Raw genomic sequence first — 21064 nt, 5'->3', positions numbered from 1 at the left:
CTTTTTTCTCTTTCTTCTTCCTGTAAAGCACTTTGAGCTGCATCATTTGTATGAAAATGTGCCATATAAATAAATATTGTTGTAACCATAAATACTTCACCTCTGTGTGTTTCCTTCAGTTATTTAAAAATCACAAAGATAAGCACACTTTCATTAGAAAAAGAATCCCATGTTTAATAGTTGAGCATATTTACAGTACAAACCTTGTCAGTGAACTATGAGGACAAAAACAAAACAAACAAGAAAAAGTGTTCATTAATTGTAATCAAGGTAGAATTTTTAATTAATTGTAATACTGTTTTCAGGTCATATCATTCAACTCTACTACACACACACCCAGATGATCCTTATTCATTTTATTACTGCACTGTAGTCAACACATTAACCAGACTGCCCCATTGAATACAAACCACTAGCCACAAATACTAACATTTTATTTTTAAAAAAATGTAGCTGCCAGAGTTACTGACAACTGCAGATTTGTAACTGCAAATCTAACAAGTGTACTTCCTGTTTGATAGTTTGCATAATAGGAAAGATCAGCAGAAAGAAAAAGCAAGGTGCAAATAGGGGTAAAGTAAGGGTTAGATAAGAATGTAAGAAATTTGATATATGAAAGGTGATCTTTTGGTCCAGCTAAGCTGTCCCATATACAGAAGCCAAACATTAAGTCAACTACCTTTTTATGGGCCCAGTGCAATTTATTATTATATGATACAAATATCTATCATTTTCTAAGCAGTATTATATACAGAATATCTATAATATGTGATAATGGGTAATTTTATGTTATTTTTCCTGGAGCTATGAATTGTGTCAATATAGTCAAGCAAGCAGATCATCCATTTGGCTCTTCTATGAAAAAATAACTTTCCATTTTTGCAAATTACTCTTTGTAATACCTTAACCTAGTATGAGTGTAACATTATATATGTTTACATTGAGCAAGAAAGAGACATGTAATACAATAAGCAGAAGAGAGATTCAATTACAAATATAAAGCAGAAGAGGGGTTCAGTTATAAAAACATACTAGTATGCCAACATTTCTCATTGTAAACATGTTGAGAGCAAATTACTTGATGTACCTTTTAATGAAAAGAAACATTAACATACTTAGCAGTTTCAAACCAGAGGTGGCCTATGAATGGCTACTTCTAGAACGCAAACAGATTAAGGCATCCATCACATCCAAGATCCATAGCCCATTAGTTAGGTTATGGCAGCAGTGCACTTTGCTGAAAAAATGCACCCAATGGCAGTGAATCTGTTTTAGCTCAGTGTGTTAAAATGACTCAATATCTGTGCTTTGAAAAATTCTGTTTTTTTATTAGGATGATTTCTTCAGAGCAGATATTACCAAAATGCCACAGTAATCGCCAATGCAATGAAAAGTGGACAATATATATACTATATATATATATATATTTGAAACCTGTTATATATATAAAAGACCGCTATTTTTTCATTGTGACTGAAGATTTTTCAAGCAGTTGTTCATCTTCCATACTAACCCCTACTTTCTCTGCTGTTCTTTTTCCAGTTTTCTGTGGTGGTGATCTGCACCACCACCTCGATTAAAGCACCGTAATGTCCCTACATTGATGGATTAAAGGCCAGAAGTCCACACGACCATCATCATCAAATTCTTCCATATGAAGCCTGAATACCATGAGGACTGGTTGAGGTCATTTATGTTAGGTAGAATGCCTGGAAGGGGCTGGGCGGTCTAGTGGCCTCTGAACCCCTGCAGATTTTAGTTTTTTTTTTTTCTCCAGCCGTCTGGAGTTTTTTTTTTTTCTGTCCTCCCTGGCCATCGGACCTTACTTTTATTCTATGTTAATTAGTATTGCCTAATTTTATTTTTGATATTGTCTTTTTTCTCTTTCTTCTTCCTGTAAAGCACTTTGAGCTGCATCATTTGTATGAAAATGTGCCATATAAATAAATATTGTTGTAACCATAAATACTTCACCTCTGTGTGTTTCCTTCAGTTATTTAAAAATCACAAAGATAAGCACACTTTCATTAGAAAAAGAATCCCATGTTTAATAGTTGAGCATATTTACAGTACAAACCTTGTCAGTGAACTATGAGGACAAAAACAAAACAAACAAGAAAAAGTGTTCATTAATTGTAATCAAGGTAGAATTTTTAATTAATTGTAATACTGTTTTCAGGTCATATCATTCAACTCTACTACACACACACCCAGATGATCCTTATTCATTTTATTACTGCACTGTAGTCAACACATTAACCAGACTGCCCCATTGAATACAAACCACTAGCCACAAATACTAACATTTTATTTTTAAAAAAATGTAGCTGCCAGAGTTACTGACAACTGCAGATTTGTAACTGCAAATCTAACAAGTGTACTTCCTGTTTGATAGTTTGCATAATAGGAAAGATCAGCAGAAAGAAAAAGCAAGGTGCAAATAGGGGTAAAGTAAGGGTTAGATAAGAATGTAAGAAATTTGATATATGAAAGGTGATCTTTTGGTCCAGCTAAGCTGTCCCATATACAGAAGCCAAACATTAAGTCAACTACCTTTTTATGGGCCCAGTGCAATTTATTATTATATGATACACAAATCTATCATTTTCAAAGCAGTATTATATACAGAATGTCTATAATATGTGATAATGGGTAATTCTATGTTATTTTTCCTGGAGCTATGAATTGTGTCAATATAGTCAAGCAAGCAGATCATCCATTTGGCTCTTCTATGAAAAAATAACTTTCCATTTTTGCAAATTACTCTTTGTAATACCTTAACCTAAAATCAGTAGGGTTTCTTCAGAATTTAAGTACTGCATATGGAACCTGCTGTCATACAACACCTCAGGCCTTGTACTCCTACGGAACCGGTGGCCCTTTGGCTTGTGTCTGTATAATTAATATTTCAAATTGTTGAATTTGAACCCACATCTTTTAAAGACCATCATTGTGAGGAAGATTTATTACTATTTAGCATAAAGTTAAATCCATATGAGCAGATTAAAATCCAGCAAGATTCTTCTATTAACTACCATTCACTAATTGTACACATTACTCAACAGCCATACTTGAGTAAAAGTAGAGAAATCTTTCTGAAAAGTTGCTCAAGTAAATAGAAAATCTGCCCATGAGGAAAGCTACTCTAAGTGCTTCTTAAGAAGTTTTAAAGTATCTGATATTAATTGTAATTGAGTACAAGTAAATGTAGGATCTGTCCCTTATTTTATATCCATCTATCCATTTTGAAACATACAAAAGAGTTGAGGGGAAGCTGAAGCCTGTCCCACCAACCCTCAGGCACAAGGCAGGAACAAGCCCTGGCCAGAGCACCAACCAATCTCAGGGTGAACATGCACATCCCAGAGTCAATGATCAACACCTATTCACCTAAGCATTATGTTTTTGGACTGTGGGAGGAAATCCATATGGACATGGAGAGAACATGCAAACTCCAAGCAGGGAGCACCCAGGAATTGAGCCCCTGTCTCGCTGTCACAAGGCAGCAGCTCTACCACTGCACTACCCTCCCATCTCTATATATAATCATCATTTGGATCTTGATCTTTGTTTGTCCGCAAATGAATTAGAAGAAGAAGCACTAGATGGCAGTAGAGAGACAGCTAAAACATAGGCATTGCATTAAGAATCTCCTCCAGGCTGATACTACTGAAGACTGTAGTACTCCAGTCACACCTCAAAACACAGACATTCAAACTAAACAAATTGTTGTGCTTTAAATTAACTAAAGAGATCTTCATTTAGATATTGATCTTTGTTTGTCCGCGAATTCCACGCATGCGTAGACGACCTTCCAGTTTAGTACGTTGTTGTTACTCACTGATGTTAACAATGTGCCGGAATAACGAAAACGGGTGGTGGACACTGTTACGCTGGTTAGCTCCTGAGGCCTGGTTAGAGAATGAGATTGCCGAAGATACGTGCCTATGTAACATATGAATGAAAGAAAGGCAGTGGGTAAAATGAATGGCAACGTAACAGCACGTTCCGGAAATTATTATTGTTACGTTGTAGCCGGCGAGTGCTGCACGTCTCACATTTGTACCGTGCCTTGCTCACATGTCAGTGAAGTGGTCCCTATTTATGCTTTAAAGAGCCTGGATACCTATGTGTCCCCCTTTTATAACAATTGCTCCGTGTATATTGCCTTACTCCTTGGAATGCCACAAAGCAACCTGCAAGATTGGAGAAAGGTTGAGAAGACATCTTGAGAGGAAACGATAGAGTCGTGAAAACGAGACAGACTGTGAACGGACAGAAGCAGAAATGCTCCTACACCACCACATAATTAATATTCAGACAGTGATTCCGAGTAGGCCGTTCCTATCGAATCAATGTCCAAGGGTTTTCTTTTGTAATTTTGTTTCCCTTATAAAAAATCATAATGCTGTGTGACGAAGGGCCCAGTTCATGACTGGCAGCCGCATTTAAACAGGGAGCCCTTCACAGACAACTTTAACACACGCAACGTAGTTGGGCGCACATGGCTAGTATTACTATAATTCAGTCATTATTTTCCCAGTAAAAATGAATAAAGCTTACATGATTTGCAGGGCAAATGCTAAGATAAAATGATCGATTTTAAAACAAAAACAATTTCAAAGCATAACATAATGATCTCAAAACCATTTATTCCAATTCCTGATCATGAGCAGCACAGGGCACTAGAAGGAGTACCACTCACACTAACACAGCATGCCAGTCAACTCTCTACAGTCAATAAATAATTTAAGACATACATCCTTGAGATGCAGCGTTCGAACACGGGACAGTTGATTCATGAGGCAGAGGTGCAACTTTAAAGCAATTTAGTACTTTTTATAAAACATAGTTTTCACACTAATTATTCACAGTATTCATAGCACTTGCAGGTGAACCTTTGCACTGGAAGCATTTGGAAACTATGGTGCTGGGTTATATGCCCAAGTGTGCCCTAAAAGGCTCTGACACTCCATCTACAGTTGGTTTCTGCCTTGCATCCAATGCTGCAATGACAGCTTCAGTCCCCCATAGTTCTGTTCTGTTTTAACCCTATAAAGCCTGCAATATGAATGAATAGTCAGAAAATTCTGTTTTTTCAGGATTGAACTGTTTATTGGATCCTTTTGTGAGTTCAAAAAAATTTTTTCAGATATGACCTAGGAATAGGTTTTTTTTTTTTTGTATCACATTTGAAACCAGGCGTTTCAAGTCAACCAAAAACTGTGTGCCTTTAGAAAAACCTTAGCACACACAAATATGTTTTACAACATTTAACAACTTTTTTACAACAAGTATATTTGGCAACTTGTTTATGTATCGTGAAATGCCAAAAAACAGTTTCTGTCTTTGTTTAGACAAAGGCTGACTTTGCATTTCTCACAATAGACATGTGAGAAGTGACTTCCTGGGCAGTGCTTGCACCTCTGTCTTGTTTTCTAAGTTGGTAAATGGTCAATGCCATCCTTTCTCACATCAGGGGGTACAGCAACAGCTCGTCTTCTACGTGGGGGTATTTTCTCGTGTTCTGGAGAGGACAGTGGTCTGCCATACCGGATCTTGCCTTTTCCTGCGCTTGTGAGAGAAGTCCCAACAGAAGCTTGAAATCTTCGCAATGGCATTGGTTTCTTCCTAGGTTCCAGTTCTTTCTGGCCTCTCTTGTAAAGATTCCATGCATTTATGACTGCCACAGTGACAGTGTGCCACCAAATGTACAGATACCATCTTCTGGATCTAAAGGAGAACTTGTAAAGAGCAGACAACACGTCAAGAAGGTCAACACCACCCATAAATTTGTTGTATGTCTCCACAATAGCGGGTCTTGGCACCATTATATACATTTTGGATTTTCGATCCCAGCGTTTCACATTTGTCACTGGTTCAACTCCAACAAATGAGGAGAGCAGATTCACAGCCTTGTTGTTACACCATCTCACAATGATAGTGTTTTCCTGATTCACTCTGAAATCCCATGACCCTCTTCCTTTTTTTTTCAAATCATTTTCTTCCATCATACTGCAGTTCTTTACCCTGTTCATTCAAACTGTTCCCAAATAGTAGAGTCCTCGTTCTTTCAGGTGATCCACCAGAGGTACTGATGTAAAATAGTCGTCAGCAAAAACCTTGTGATTTTGTCCTGCTGGAAGGGTTGAGGTCAATTTCAGGATAACATCACACACTGTGGGGTACCTTGTCTCCATCTCCCAATAGGCTCTTACATTGGGCATCTGTACCAACCCCATGTGCATGTACATACCAAGAACCTGTTCAATTTCTTTGGGTGTTGTGTTTACTGATGTTCCCAGTTTCTGTACACTGTACAAGTTAGTTTGTTATGCAATATCCTGAATCATTTCATCAGTAACAGACTACTTGAAATACATGTATGGTGTCCATTCTGACCTTTCTGTAGAGACGTCCTCAACATGTCTATCAAAATCAACACTTGGACTTTTAAATGGCACTTTCTCCATTTGTACTCTTTCTTTTTTACCTTGCCCTTTGCTGACTGTTTTGTTGTGCTCTGTTTTTGTGTTACTGGTGTGTCTGTTTCATCTACAGGTTCATCCATTCCTCATCACTACCATCATCATCTTCCTCTCCTAACTATTCTATGTTCTATGTCGCTTGAATTTCCATCAATCATCATATTTAAGACGTCTTCTTCACTGTTTTTCTTTGCCATCTAAATATTCAAATCATAATCATACAAACAATACATTGTTTATTTTCAAATTATATACTGACTATTTACAACTGACAAACATAAAATTATAATCAAAATATATACTGATAGAAATATTCAAGCTTAAATTGAACAATATATTTAGTGCAGCTTGAAGTACTGTACATATAATACAAATTTAATCAAGAAATGCACTAAAACAACAACTGATGCACTGACCCATGAAATACATTGATATACCCATAGTATCATATTTGATTCACACCTTTTCCTGATGGTTTTTCTATAAAATATTTAATAAAAAATTAAGTTGTTATGAGCTTTTTCAACCTAGTAAAGACTTATTTTGAAATATAATCACATTTTTTTTCATTTCACTTACTGTAACTGTTTTAAAATTAGGGCATCTTATCACTTGAAAACGAAGCTAACTTCCACCTTGCCTGCAGCCATCTTGGAATCTTGAAAAAAAAGTTGTGTTTGCCACCTGTGATGCATAGATCATCCACCAGGGGGAGAAAACATGTATATTATTGTATACTACTGGTTTTTGAGGAAAATGGCAATCCTGTTACTAAGAAACTGGCCTTAGAAATACCTGTATCCAATATGATACGTATGGCGTTATAGGGTTAAGCATGTTTGATTTTTGTAATCAGTTACAAACAGAAAAGTAATATGGCACAGTTATCTGTACTGTAGATACTTGTACTAATAAAAAGTTTGAAGTAGTGAAAGTATTGTTTCTTAATGAGTCAAAAAATCTCTCTGAAATGAGAGGTCACTGGACAACTACAGTATTTTCAAAATATATATTTTATGTAACCACCTTACATTTGCATGGAATTTGGCAAAGGACGCCACTGTCAAAATGAAGAGCTGACACTGAATTACTCAAAAAAGGATTATGGTTCCCTGGACACTCTGTACTACTCCAGTGATGTAGAAACTGAACAATAAACGCATACAATCAATTGTTTATTACACTCTGGTCATCCTACTTTAGATTTTTTTTTTTCACTTATTTGTAGCTCCTCCAAATTTGCCAACTCTACTCCCTGAACCCTAACCATTCCTCTGACCTCCCTCTTATTCACACATGTATTCTGTCTTGTTCTTACTTATCTTCATCCCTTTCCCCTCTAGAACATATCTTCACCTCTCCAGGGTCTCCTTGACCTTCTCACTACAGATTACAATGTCATCCGCAAACATTATAGTCCACGGGGATTCCTATCTAATCAACCTATCCATCACCATTGCAAATAAGAAAGCACTCATAGCTGATCCCTGATGTAATCCCACCTCTACCTTGAATGCATCTGTCACCCCCACTGCAGACTTCACCACTGTCACACTTCCCCTCGTACATATCCTGTACAACATACATATTCCTCTGCCACTCCCAAGTTCATCATAAATTACAAGAACTCCTCTCAAGGCACTCTGTCATACGCGTTCTCTGTCCACAAAGACACAATGCAACGTCTTGTGCCTTTCTCTATACTTCTCTATCAACACCCTCAGAGCAAACATTGCATCCATCTGTAGTGTTCTTTCTTGTCATGAAACCATACTGCTGCTTGCTAATCATCATCTCACTTTTTAACCTAGCTTTCAGTTCTCTTTCCCATAACTTCATACAGTGTGTCATCAATTTTACCCCCCTGTAGTTATTACAGTTCTGCACATCTCCCTTATTCTTAAAAATCAGTACTAGTACACTTCTTCTCCACTCCTCAGGCTTCCTCTCACTTTCCAAGATTGTATTAAGCAATCTGGTTCAAAACTCCGCTGCAATCTCTCCTAAACACCTCCATGCTTCCACACGTATGTCATCTGGACCAACAGACTCTCCATTCTACATTCTCTTCATAACTGTCCTTACTTCCTCATTGCTAATCCATTGTATTTCATGATTCACTATTTCCCCATTATCCAACCTTTTCTCTCTCTCTCTTTCATTCTCTTCATTCATTAGCCTCTCAAAGTTCCTTTTCCATCTGCTCAACACACTCTCCTTGCTTGTGAGTACATTTCCATCTTTATCCTTTATCACATCAGCCTGCTGCCCATCTTTCCCAGCTCGGTCCCTCTGTCTCACCAGTCTATACTGGTCCTATTCTACCTCCTTAGTTTCCAGCCTTTCGTACAACTCATCATATGCCTTTTCTTTAGCCTTCGCCACCTCTCTTCATCTACTTGTATTCCTGTCTACTTTCTGTATCTATCTGACTATCCCATTTATTTTTCAACAACATCTTCCGCTGTAAACTCTCCCGTACTTCCCCATTTCACCATCAGGTTTTTTTATCCTTCTTCTGCTGTCCAGATGGCACACCAAGCCCCATTTTTCTGTCACCCTTACTACATCTGCTATAGTTTCCCCAGCTATCTGGTAACTCTTCACTGCCACCCAGTGCCTGTCTTACCTCCTCTCTGAAATCAGCAGTACAGTTTTCATTTTTTAACTTCCACCATTTGATCCTTTGTTCTGTCCACACTCTCTTCCTCTTCTTCATATCTAACATCATCCTACAGACAGCCATCCTATGCTTCCTAACTATATTTTTCCCTGTCACAACTTTGCAGTCACCATTAGCCATCAGCCCTTTCTTTAGCCATCACCTTTCACTCTCAAGATTTACTTTTCCTATCAAGGCCTACAACTCCCAACATAAAAATTCCCTTTATGCTGATGATTTGTACTTTTTCTTCAGAATATGACTATGATCTCTCACATGTAGCTTATTTAGTTCATTTAAAAACTGTTCCAGTTACAAAACAAATTCATTCTTCCATTAAAGGATATGTTTGGTATTTTTCAAGTCCAAGTTAACATCTTCACACTTGTGCTATATATTAGTCTGTCACACGAAATTGTGTTCTAAAGTGAAGTAGGTTGTTTTAAGAAGGTAAAAAGGAGAAAAGGAGACCAATGTTGGGAGAGTCAGCCATTTCAAAAGTTGACCAGCTATACGCTTTATGTCGTCAACTACCCCATCTGTATTTCTCTGTGGCACCGGCCTGCAGAATAGAGAGGAGGTACTTGGCCCCAGTGGTGTGGATTCACCTTAGAAAGTCATCATTAACCATTATTGACATTATTGAATGTTTGATGCCAGATGTAACTTGCTCTTTCTGTTCTGTAGACAACTAGACAATAATAACTGAAAAAGGCATACTTATGAATGCTTACTTTCTTTCTATATAAGGAAGTGTACTTGTTTATTTTGTAAAGATTGCCTGCTGCCACTAGATTGATATTGCACACATGTGCTTTAAAGAGAGAGAATATTGAGCCATCATTTAACATTCAGTCAAGTGACAAGAACTGAACAGATGTTATAGACATCCATTCATCTATCCATTTCCCTAATAAGCTTATCCTGGACAGTGCCATGGGGCAGCTGAAGCCTATCCCACCAAGAAAGCAAGGCACCCACACACTTACACAGGCCACTTTAGCAATGCCAATCCACCTAATCTGCATACGTTTGGACTGTGGGTGGAAACTGGAGCACCCAGGGAGAGAATGAAAACTCCATGCAGACACAAACTACAGTATCCTTCACTGTGAGGCAGCAGCACTGCCACTGTGCTACGTTGCTGCCCAATAATATTATCATCAGTAGTAGTACTAATAGCAGTAGTATTCACTGTTATTCTCAATAACTTCCATCCACTAATCTATTCATATAAAATAGTGTGCCCCGATGGCATTGCCATGTGATCCACAGTGACGACAGTTAGTAGCAAAGACAGCCATTTCTCAGCCCAAAAGGAAAGCAGCCATGAGGGATGATATGTGTGAAGTCAATGTTGCCCCTGAAGATGCCCTGGTTTGGAACAAGTGGAAAGTAATGTGCAAAAAAGCAGACCCTAAGTCAAAATTCACACGACTGAGGTTAGAAGACTGTAGTCTTGTTTGAAAATACTTGTAAGTAGGGCATGATTTGAAAGAATCTCATGTTAAAACTCTCCGTCTCACTGGACTTCATACCGCACCTACGTTTTTGTAATCTTTTAATTCTCGCTGGCAACATGAATTAGACGATCTACAAGTCTCCGACTTAAAGTCTAATTCAGAACAATATATTCGATCTCTTTTTGTTTTTCCATTACTTAACTGAGTAATAAATACTGTTTGCTTGTGCTAATGTGATCTTTCCTATCCTTTAATTGAGACTTTGAAATTTTCGTACTTCTATTATCTCCAACCTGTTGTGCATGTGTACCGTGCCAACATTTTTGAATTCTTTACGACGTTCTACTTTTTTGTCTACTCTTTGTCCTTTATTTCCAGCCCTGGGTGTGGTTAAATCTCTTTCTCACGGGATGTATAACGCTGCTCGCGTTGTGAAAGGGGGGAGGGATGCTGAATGCATGCTAAGGAGATGCGGTCAGATCAGGTGCTGGCAAGTAGCGTGTTCTGCTTGTCGCACAGAGCTGAAAAATTTCTTGCCTTTCATTAAGTTTGGTACTCTCTCACCCTTATGTTCCATTTGTTGCCTTTGTGCATTGATGGCAGTCTCATCTCTTTCCAGCTTCGGATGCATCAGGGTATACTGACTTTCAGGGTATTTATGATGCCTCTGAGCCACTGGCTTTCCAGGCATTTCTTGTTAATATTTCAGTTTTGGGGTGGAAAAATACTGTGGAGCTTAGGTATTGGTCTGATTCCATCTGTCCTTCATTTTACACGTGGAGCGGCTTCATTATAATTATGCAGATCTGTTGGCAAACTTGGCCCCTTCCCACAAGTTGGGGTTTGCTACAGATTCACTTGCTGTTTGTTTTTTTATGACACATCCCTTGCCATTGTCATTTTTTGCCTTTTTTAACAAAAGAGTTTTCATTCAAAAATTTACCATTGTTGTTTCTTGTCCTAGTGTGTGGATATAAACACAGGAAACTTCAGTTTCTGTATTACATCTTGCCTGAAGAAGGGGCCTGAGTTGCCTCGAAAGCTTGCATATTGTAATCTTTTTAGTTAGCCAATAAAAGGTGTCATTTTGCTTGGCTTTTCTTAACAAAACCAATTATAGTCGAGCAGTGTTACAGTGTCTGTAGGTAAATGAGCTGTATGTTCAGCATCATTGATTTAGTCAAATGAAAACTTCAATCAAAAACTTTTTTAAACAAATATTTAATTTCTAAATCATAATTATTTTACAGGAAAAATCTACAGTAGCTTGCTTATAGCTTACTTTGTTAAGTTCATTTCATTTTTAGTAAATATTTTGAATTTTGTGCATGTTTACATTCAGGAAGGAGAGTTAAATATTAAATGTCATATCTAAACTAGATACTAATATGAAACTACTGGTTTATACCCGGGGCAGCACGGTGGTGCAGTGGTAGCGCTGCTGCCTCGCAGTTAGGAGACCTGGGTTCGCTTCCTGGGTCCTCCCTGCGTGGAGTTTGCATGTTCTCCCCGTGTCTGCGTGGGTTTCCTCCCACAATCCAAAGACACGCAGGTTAGGTGGATTGGCGATTCTAAATTGTACTTGGTGTGTTTGTGTGTGTCCTGCGGTGGGTTGGCACCCTGCCCAGGATTGGTTCCTGCCTTGTGCCCTGTGTTGGCTGGGATTGGCTCCAGCAGACCCCTGTATTCGGATTCAGCGGGTTAGAAAATGGATAGATGGTTTATACCCTGGGGTGTCCCCTCCCTAGATGGTTTGTGCCCCCAGATTTTCAAAAATCTGCTTTTCAACCCCCAAATTCTCCACACCTCCACCTCCATTCCCAATTCAGTCCATAATGGAAAAAATGGATTCAGAAAATGGATGGCTAATTAAGTATAGCATATTGAACTACTGGGAGTGCTGATTTAGGGATGCACCTTGGTATCGTAGGAGAAATACAGGAGGACAGTGAGAAGCCCAAAGTATGCTAAGTCCTTGCTGATATCAATTAAAAGGGCCCCAGCCCTTTGGAAAGGTGAGGCTGCAGAAATTCTAAACGCTCCACCACCTTTCATGAGTATTACTGAGTAAATTATAAACAGTTATAGTCTAATTAGAGAAGTGAAATAGTTGTCTTAGCACAAACATAATTTTGTTAAAATACATTTAACTGTTTAGAAAGTAGAGACGTGTTACATATTGATCCAACAAGTAAGTAAGAATTTCACTGTAATCTGTACTTGTGACAAACTGGCAATATTACTATTACTATTTATTCCTAAAGTAAAAACAAAATGTCTGTTCATGTCCTCCAACCCATATAATTTAAAGTCAGTGTCACAAGGTAATTTTAGGGAAACGTATTCCTTACACTCAAAAGAAAATGCCCATGTTATTTTGGAAATTAATTGCATCACTTCACAGTAATTATTGCATTATTTGGCAAAGATATTATGTTCTTTTGCAATAATTATTGTGTTATTTTGCAAAGCATTGCATTATTTCACAAAAGTACTGTGTTATTCCACAGGTATACTGCATGCTGTTACTGGTAGCATGACACATGTTTTGGTTATCTAGTGACAGCTATTCAGGGAGAGATTAAGAAATCAAAAGACAAGGACTGGGCAGATGTTATAGATATAAATATAAGTTAATACAGTTAAAGCATATTAAGTTTAGTACAGATGATTAAACAAAGGTAGAGTGGTAGCACAGCACCAGGGTCTGTATGATGTTTACATGTTCCCCCATGCATTTGTGCATTGATTGGTATTGATGAGTGTGCCTAACTGTGTATAATTACATGATTTCTCACTAAATACTGAAAATGTGTCAGTAATTGATATCAATTAACAAAATACATAATAATCTGTTGTGTGCTATGTAGCAAAAAAAAATCACTTTTTCTCAGAATGTTCATTATATTTTAAGGCTTTTACAACAAAAAACATTGTTCTATAGTTTCATATTTTTTGATGACCATTGCACATTTTGCATTTGATTTAACAAAAGATATCCAACTGGATGGATAGGATTACAAATGAGGAGATTAGAGGGTCAGTTCAGGTTGGACAGTTTGAAGACAAAGTCAGAGAGGCGAGATTATGTTGGTTTGGACATGTGCAGAGGAAAGATGCGGAGTATATTGGGAGGAGAGATGCTTAGCATATAGGGAAAAGGATTCTTCTCTGCCATGGAAGAGGAAAAGAGGAAGGCCTAAGAGAAGGTTTATGGATGTGGTGAGAGAGGACATGCAGGTGATGGGTGTAACAGAACAAGATGTAGAGGACAGAAAGATATGGAAGAAGATGATCCGTTCTGGCGACCCCTAATGGGAGCTGCTGAAAGAAGAAGAAGACAATCCACCAGAGGGCTGTTCCACGAAGCGAGCTAACCTCAAAATCCAGAGGGCTGTTCCACGAAGCGAGCTAACCTCAAAATCCAGGTTTATTTCGATAATCCCGGTTTAATTTCTCGAAATTCGGTTCCACGAACGAGGCTAACCTGAAGCTCCGCTTAATTACTATGCCAACATATGCTCTTGGACAAGCCTGCTCCGTGGCAGGTTAGTTGTGAAGCTTAGCTTAGCTTGATGAATATGATTGGACAAGCCATGTGATGTCACAGCACGACATTCTGCAGGGCTGGGATTATTCTGATGCTGTTCTCTCCCTCTTTCGCACACATCGACCCTCCAATATAAAATTATTACAGATTACATGCAGGCGATTCTAATTACTTAGAAAGTATAAAATGACAAGGACTGCATTGAAGGCTTTTACATGAATAACCATGGCGTGCCCATTTATTCATAATCCAGTTGATGAGTGAGCGAGGCTCATTCGTAGAGCTTTAAGACAACAGGTTCCACGATTACTTCGGCCCAGGATAGATCCGTTGCATTTTGCGGATGATTATTTATACGAGCGCTATAGATTTAGTAGACACAGTATTGCATATTTGTGTCAGTTATTAGAACCTTACATTTCTAAAAACACACGTCGCTCTAAAGCCCTTACGGTTGCACAGTCTTTGTGTATCGCTTTGCGTTATTTTGCCAGTGGTTCATTTCTGTACAGTGTGGGGGATGCTGAACATTTAAGCAAAGCTACAGTGTGACGTGAAATCAGGAAGGTTTGCGTTGCATTAAAGTCCTTTTTAAATATATTCATTACCTTTCCTGGCCACCGAGGAATTCTTGCCATTAAGGAAACTTTCTTTGGAATTAATGGTGCTTAATCTTTAAACATCTACTCATTTACAGCACATAAATCATTACCTGATAAGTAACTGAATTTAATTGGTCAGGCTTTCCTAACGTCATTGGAGCCATTGACTGTACACACGTGAGGATAAAGGCTCCAGCAGGTCCAACAGAGCCTGATTACATAAACCGCAAATCATATCACAGTATTAATGTACAGGTAAGTACTGATAATATCTCACATTTATATACAAGAGGTGAAAGTGTAGTCGTCCAACATTAGCAATGTATGTCATTACCATTTCCTAAAATGTTTCAGATGGTATGCACTGCTGAACATCTAATTTCAAACATTGTGGCAAAATGGCCAGGATCAGTACATGATGCCAGAATTTTTCGCGAGTCTTCACTGGCTCAAAGCCTCAGACAAGGCAGGTCAACTAAAATTCACCAATATACTATAGTTTATTATACTACAGTCTAATGTGTCTACTTTCCATTATAGGAATTTTTCCTTGTGTGCTGCTTGGTGACAGAGGATACCCATGTCTACCGTTTCTTCTCACACCATATACAGATCCTGCAACACAAGCAGAAAGACATTTCAACCATGCCCATTGTAAGACAAGGGCACGCATTGAAATGACATTTGGACAGTTAAAATCCAGGTTTAACTGCCTGCGGCATCTCCGAGTTACACCAGACAGAGCGTGGGACATTGTAGTAAGCCTGTGCAGTTTTGCATAATGTGGCAATACTGCAGCAGGAGCGTATGCCAATAATGACGCATTCTTCACTTGCTGCCAGGACCTTTTCGTTCCACTCATGTTGCTCCTGAAACCAAGCATTATTAAAAATTATATTAATAATTACAATATCACTTTTTATCCAAGATGAACCCATATAATTAACATGCTGTCCTGTTTATCAATGTGTTAAAATAACCTTAAAGTACCTTACAACTGGTAACAAAATGCATATGTAAAAGGAAATTTTAATGAATATACATTTTGAAGGCTTGAAACTGTTCTCATTTAGTTGTTAAATAGTTTGACATCCTTAACACAAAAGTTACTAAAATCATGTTCTTACGCATTTAACTTGTCAGCTATTTTCTGCCATGCAGCCTCACGAGCTTTGATAATACAGCTCGTGTTCCCCTTTCTAATTATTATAGCTTTGTAGTCCTCATAGGCTTGTAATAATAATTCTTGCTCCGCCTGCGAAAAAAACGCAGCTCTTTCCTTAGTTTCCATTCTTACTTATCCAGCATCGATTAACAAGGCTGCCTTTTATATCGCGTGGACGCGCACAAACCTCGCTTATCAAGCTTGGCTTGAATTAGCGGAGATTAAATACACCTGAATTTTATTCGTGGAACTCAATGAGCCTGAAGTGAACTGTTAGGCTAACTCAAGCGAGGCTATTACAAATAATCCTCGATTTTATAAGCTCGCTTCGTGGAACAGCCCTCAGGTTTAACTAAATATCTTATTACAAGTTTCTCTTTAACTATTTTATTTTAAATTATTATTAATAATAATAATAATAATAATAATAATAATAAGTTGCATTTATAAAGCGCCTTTCACAAACCCAAAGTCGCTTTACATAATTATTATTAAGTAATCTTGCAAACCCACTTACTTACCTTACCAAGTTTGCAAGGGACGTGCCTATCCCTCTAGGTTCATGCACAAGGCAGAAATCAGAGCACACGCTTACTCACACCTACTATACATAGCTGCATAAACTGTGTTTTTTAATGATCTTTTTATTCTTGTAAAATATTTATGCATATGTGACAGTATAGGGTGGTCCAGATCTAATTATGCAATTTTCATTACACTATAACTTATTAAGTTTATTACATAGAAAATCACCCAAAAAATCCCGGACCATCGAGAAGTGTGCAAATGGATGACATGAAGAATCATCTTCGCGCCGAATTGGAATCATCCCCGCATAAATCAAAGTCATCCAGACGATCTGGATCTGCATAATTAGATCTGGACCACCCTGTACAGTGCCTATAAAAAGTATTTACTCTCTTTGGAAGTTTACAGCAATGAATAACAATGGATTCGTTTATAGTGAAAAGTCAAGCAAAATGACACCTTTTATTAGCTAACTAAAAAGATTACAATATGTAAGCTTTCGAGGCAACTCAGGCCTCTTCTTTAGTAAGCCAAGAAAAGGTGTCATTCTGCTTGACTTTTCACTACATTCATACACGTGTGCACAAAGACACCAACAGCAGCAGGCAATATACCTTTGAAATATATTGCAATATTTTTGCAGAATAACACAATAATAACTGTGAAATAATGTAATGCAATAAAAAAATTGAGTGTGCATAAATAAGCTTCCATATTATTGTAATATGTCTAATAAAAATGAAAAAATAAACAAGCCAGGTCTGTTAGTAATTTAAATAAAACTAAAAATGGAGTAAAATAAAGCAATTAGCAGGAAAGACTTATACAGATGTAAAAAATACTTAAAAATCACTACATAAATGTATAGAATCCTTTGCTCTTTTATAAAGTCTTTTAACCTCCAATTTTCACTTTGTTATGCCAATATCTCTGCTCTAAGCAGTTTCTGTTGTTGCTATTGTGACTCGTTTGTTTAAAAAGTGTAGAATTAATGCTGTATTTTAATAAACCATTGACTTTGTGCGTGCAATTCATTTGCATACGTCCCATCCTACTATTTCCCGCTGACAAGTAAGAAGTAATGAGTGAAAAGTGACGAGTGACAACTGAACACTAATAAAATATACATGATGGACACGGGAGTAACAAGGAGTGACACGTGATGTGTCATGAGTGAAAACGATGCGCGCTAAGCGACAAGTGATAGGGGACAAATGGTGATTGACTAGTGAAAAGTGAGAGCTGGCACGTGCCACTGTAACTTGAACGTCTATTAACGGGATAAATTAAAAATGACAACGTTCTAAAATTTGCATTTTATATCCACGACCCTGAATTGGCTAAAATGGGTCGACAAAGAGTGAATGGTCCGGTTTTTCTTGAGAGACGATGCATGTCGGGATAACTGCTGACTTTGAACTACCCCAGTGTGTGTAAATGTGCCCCCGCGTACCGTACATGAGTAATTTGGTCCTAGTCGCATTTTAATCTAAAGAAAATGCACGAGACGAAAGACGGTGTTAACCTGTAGCTTTATTTTACACACCATTTTAAATGTGCATACTCTATTAATAGTTTCAGTTTACTGCAAAAATGTAACCTAAATGCCAACAGTATGATGTGTAACATTTATGTACTTTAATTAATTACGAGATGTCATGCAGTGGTGGATTATTAATCCCGGACAAGGCAGTTTATTAGAATGCACTCTTCTAATGTGTCCCCTTTTACTAGTAACACCGCTCTGGCCCGGGAAACGCCCTACAAAAATCCCTGCAAGAACATAATGGGACTAACTTGAACTGTTCTCCCTCTTGTGATTCACGTACCAAAACTGAGTCACGAGCCCTCGCGTCAGCACCCGTTGGCTTGGTTTTTACCGACAGGTCACCGCCTCTCACCTGTACTCTTCACTCAGGTCGGATTTGCGTCTCCTGCTTGCCGGGCGTGGCTCTGCGTGCCGCATGGTGCGTTATTAGTAAAGTGTCACGCACGCAGACCTTCTTCCTACGGAGGCTGGATCAACACATTCATGCCACAATTCTGACTTGCATCCATAACCAGATAAGGTTAGATACTGACTTTCGTGTATTTATCGATCGCAAAGAGTCAGCTCTTTGCACAGTCACTCTTAACAGCTCCATTTTAAGTCGCCAACAAACACACACACATACACACAAAAATGTTTGGGGTATAGGAAAAATAGGTTTGATCACTGTGGTGCTAGAAACCGGAGCATCAGGAAAAATAATCAACATGTACACAGGTTGTATTAATACACAAACAACACTGCCCCTGGGACTCTGAAGCAACATAACGAACTCACTGCTTACAACTGCTCGATGCATTTCTTCCGTTATTTTAACAGTCAAGAGTTTTATATAAATTGGTAAATTGGTAATTCCATGTCAAATCATCACACTTTTGGACCTCTTTGTCGTTGATATTAACGAATCCGATGGTAATTTGGTCATATGGGTAACCCATGGAACTGAAATTGCTCGTGTCTTGGAACTTACAGGGGAGAGATGAAGTGTGATGAATTGACATGGAATGATCCAATTTTCTAATATCCGTTATCATACCCGTTAAGAGTGTAAATAAATTTGAAATTTCTAATGTACGATAACCTTCATTCACCGACTATACAAATTTATTTTTTACAGTTCACCAATAATCTGTATTTTTCCTTGATATATATATATATACGAGCAAATTGCACTAAGACGACACTTTACGTGTTACCTGATCTTCCAACCATTAACGCTTTATGGCTCCCCTTATCTCGTGCAGCGCAGTATCCTGGACAGACTTGAGTAAGCCATGTTCACCATCTGCAGCCCCAGCATACCCCCGCTTCCCTGCTCAGGACTAAGCGGGACAGAAAATGACTGACTGATTTTTACTTGCCTCCAAATTTTTACTACATTAACGAAGGATGATGTTATGGATTGCTAGGCTAAACACACCAGCCTTTTGTGCATAAAGTTGTTAAAGTGAAAAGCAATTGAATCATATATGAGGAAAAATGGGAATGCACGCTAAGCATGATTTAAAATTTAAAATACACGTAATAACCTTCACTGGATCACTTGCAGTTTTTTGCAGAGACTACTTTCATTCAGTGGCGTAGCTGGTGGGGGACGGGAGGGGGCATGGAGGGGGCTGTCCGCCCCGGGCGGCACATATTTGGGGGCGGCATTATTGGCCAAAAGGCTCAGTACAATTCGTGTGTAAGCAGCAGGGTTCGGAAAAATATCACTCATGAATGAAAATGGTCAAATTCTCTGATTTTTAACCACAAATGCTTGAAAAGTAATGTTCAGACTGTCCTCCTGTGACGGCATCAGACACAGCAATTAAAATTTATGAGGCAATAACAAAAATAAAAAAAATTACACCGATAATAATTTCTAGGAAGATAAACAACTAATTTACAATTTATAATTTCGTTTCGTTATCAATCCGAATGCGTTCTTGCTCTGCGCAGAAAACATCCCCACCTGTCACTTGTACCCTACTTTGGTTCTGGTTTTCGTAGCGTAATTATATTAAATTAATAATTAGAACACGGCTTATCAGTGCGTCAATACTATATTCTTGTCTAGTTGATGTTTATAAATATATATAAAAAATGATTGCTGTTTCTTTATATATGAATAAATCTATGCAAAATTTATCTTAATTTTTTCTTTATACGTCATTTTAATTTTCTATTTAAATACATATTCAGATATGTTGGAGGGCGGCAAATTGAAGCCCGCCCCGCCCCGAGCGGCACGAACTCGAGCTACGCCACTGGTTTCATTAAAGCAAATATTTTTCCTGTTTATTGAAGGATTAAACCAAACCCTCTCAGGAAAGGATAAGATAAAACTTTGCTTAGCACTATGTCTTTATTTCCTTTTTAATTTCCATCTAACACTGAGTGCGAGAGACCAACACATTTTCAATTTTTGGGGAATTGAATGAATTGACCGTTATATTCCTAAATATTGCCAGTAGGTGGCACTGTAACAATTTCCTATGTTATGATTGTAGTAGTACTAGGTGTTGTACCGTGTTAGCCATTATGAATGTAGTGAAAAGTCAAGTAAAATGACCTTTCATTGGCTAACTAAAAAAGGTTACATCTTGCCTGAAGAAGGGGCCTGAGTTGCCTCGAAAGAAAGTGCCTGAGTTGCTTCGAAAGCATATTGTAATCTTTTTTAGTTAGTCAATAAAAGGTGTCATTTTACTTGACTTTATGTTACGATTGCAAATTGCAAAATCCCGGAATGTTACAATTATTGATTTTAAAGTCTTGGGGTTTCTTTTCACATTTATTATCCTTTTGAGAAAGATTACAACTTCACTTAATAACTTTTGTGGTGAAATTTTTATTGACATTCATTATTACACGTTTGTCAAATTAAAGCTAAAACAAAACTTCCTCGCAGGCACCCCTACACCACTAAAAACAGGTGAAGAATAAAGGTAAAGAATTAAACATCCTAGGACAGTCATAAGAGAGGGTGGTAGCCACAGCACCAGACCATACAACTACAAAAGCTAAGAGGAAAAATTGACACAATTAACAGTTCTACTTGTCACTGATCACCGGCCA

The sequence above is a fragment of the Polypterus senegalus genome, chromosome 1, assembly GCF_016835505.1.
Source record: "Polypterus senegalus isolate Bchr_013 chromosome 1, ASM1683550v1, whole genome shotgun sequence".
Lineage (NCBI taxonomy): Eukaryota > Metazoa > Chordata > Cladistia > Polypteriformes > Polypteridae > Polypterus > Polypterus senegalus.
This window is presented reverse-complemented; position numbering follows the sequence as displayed.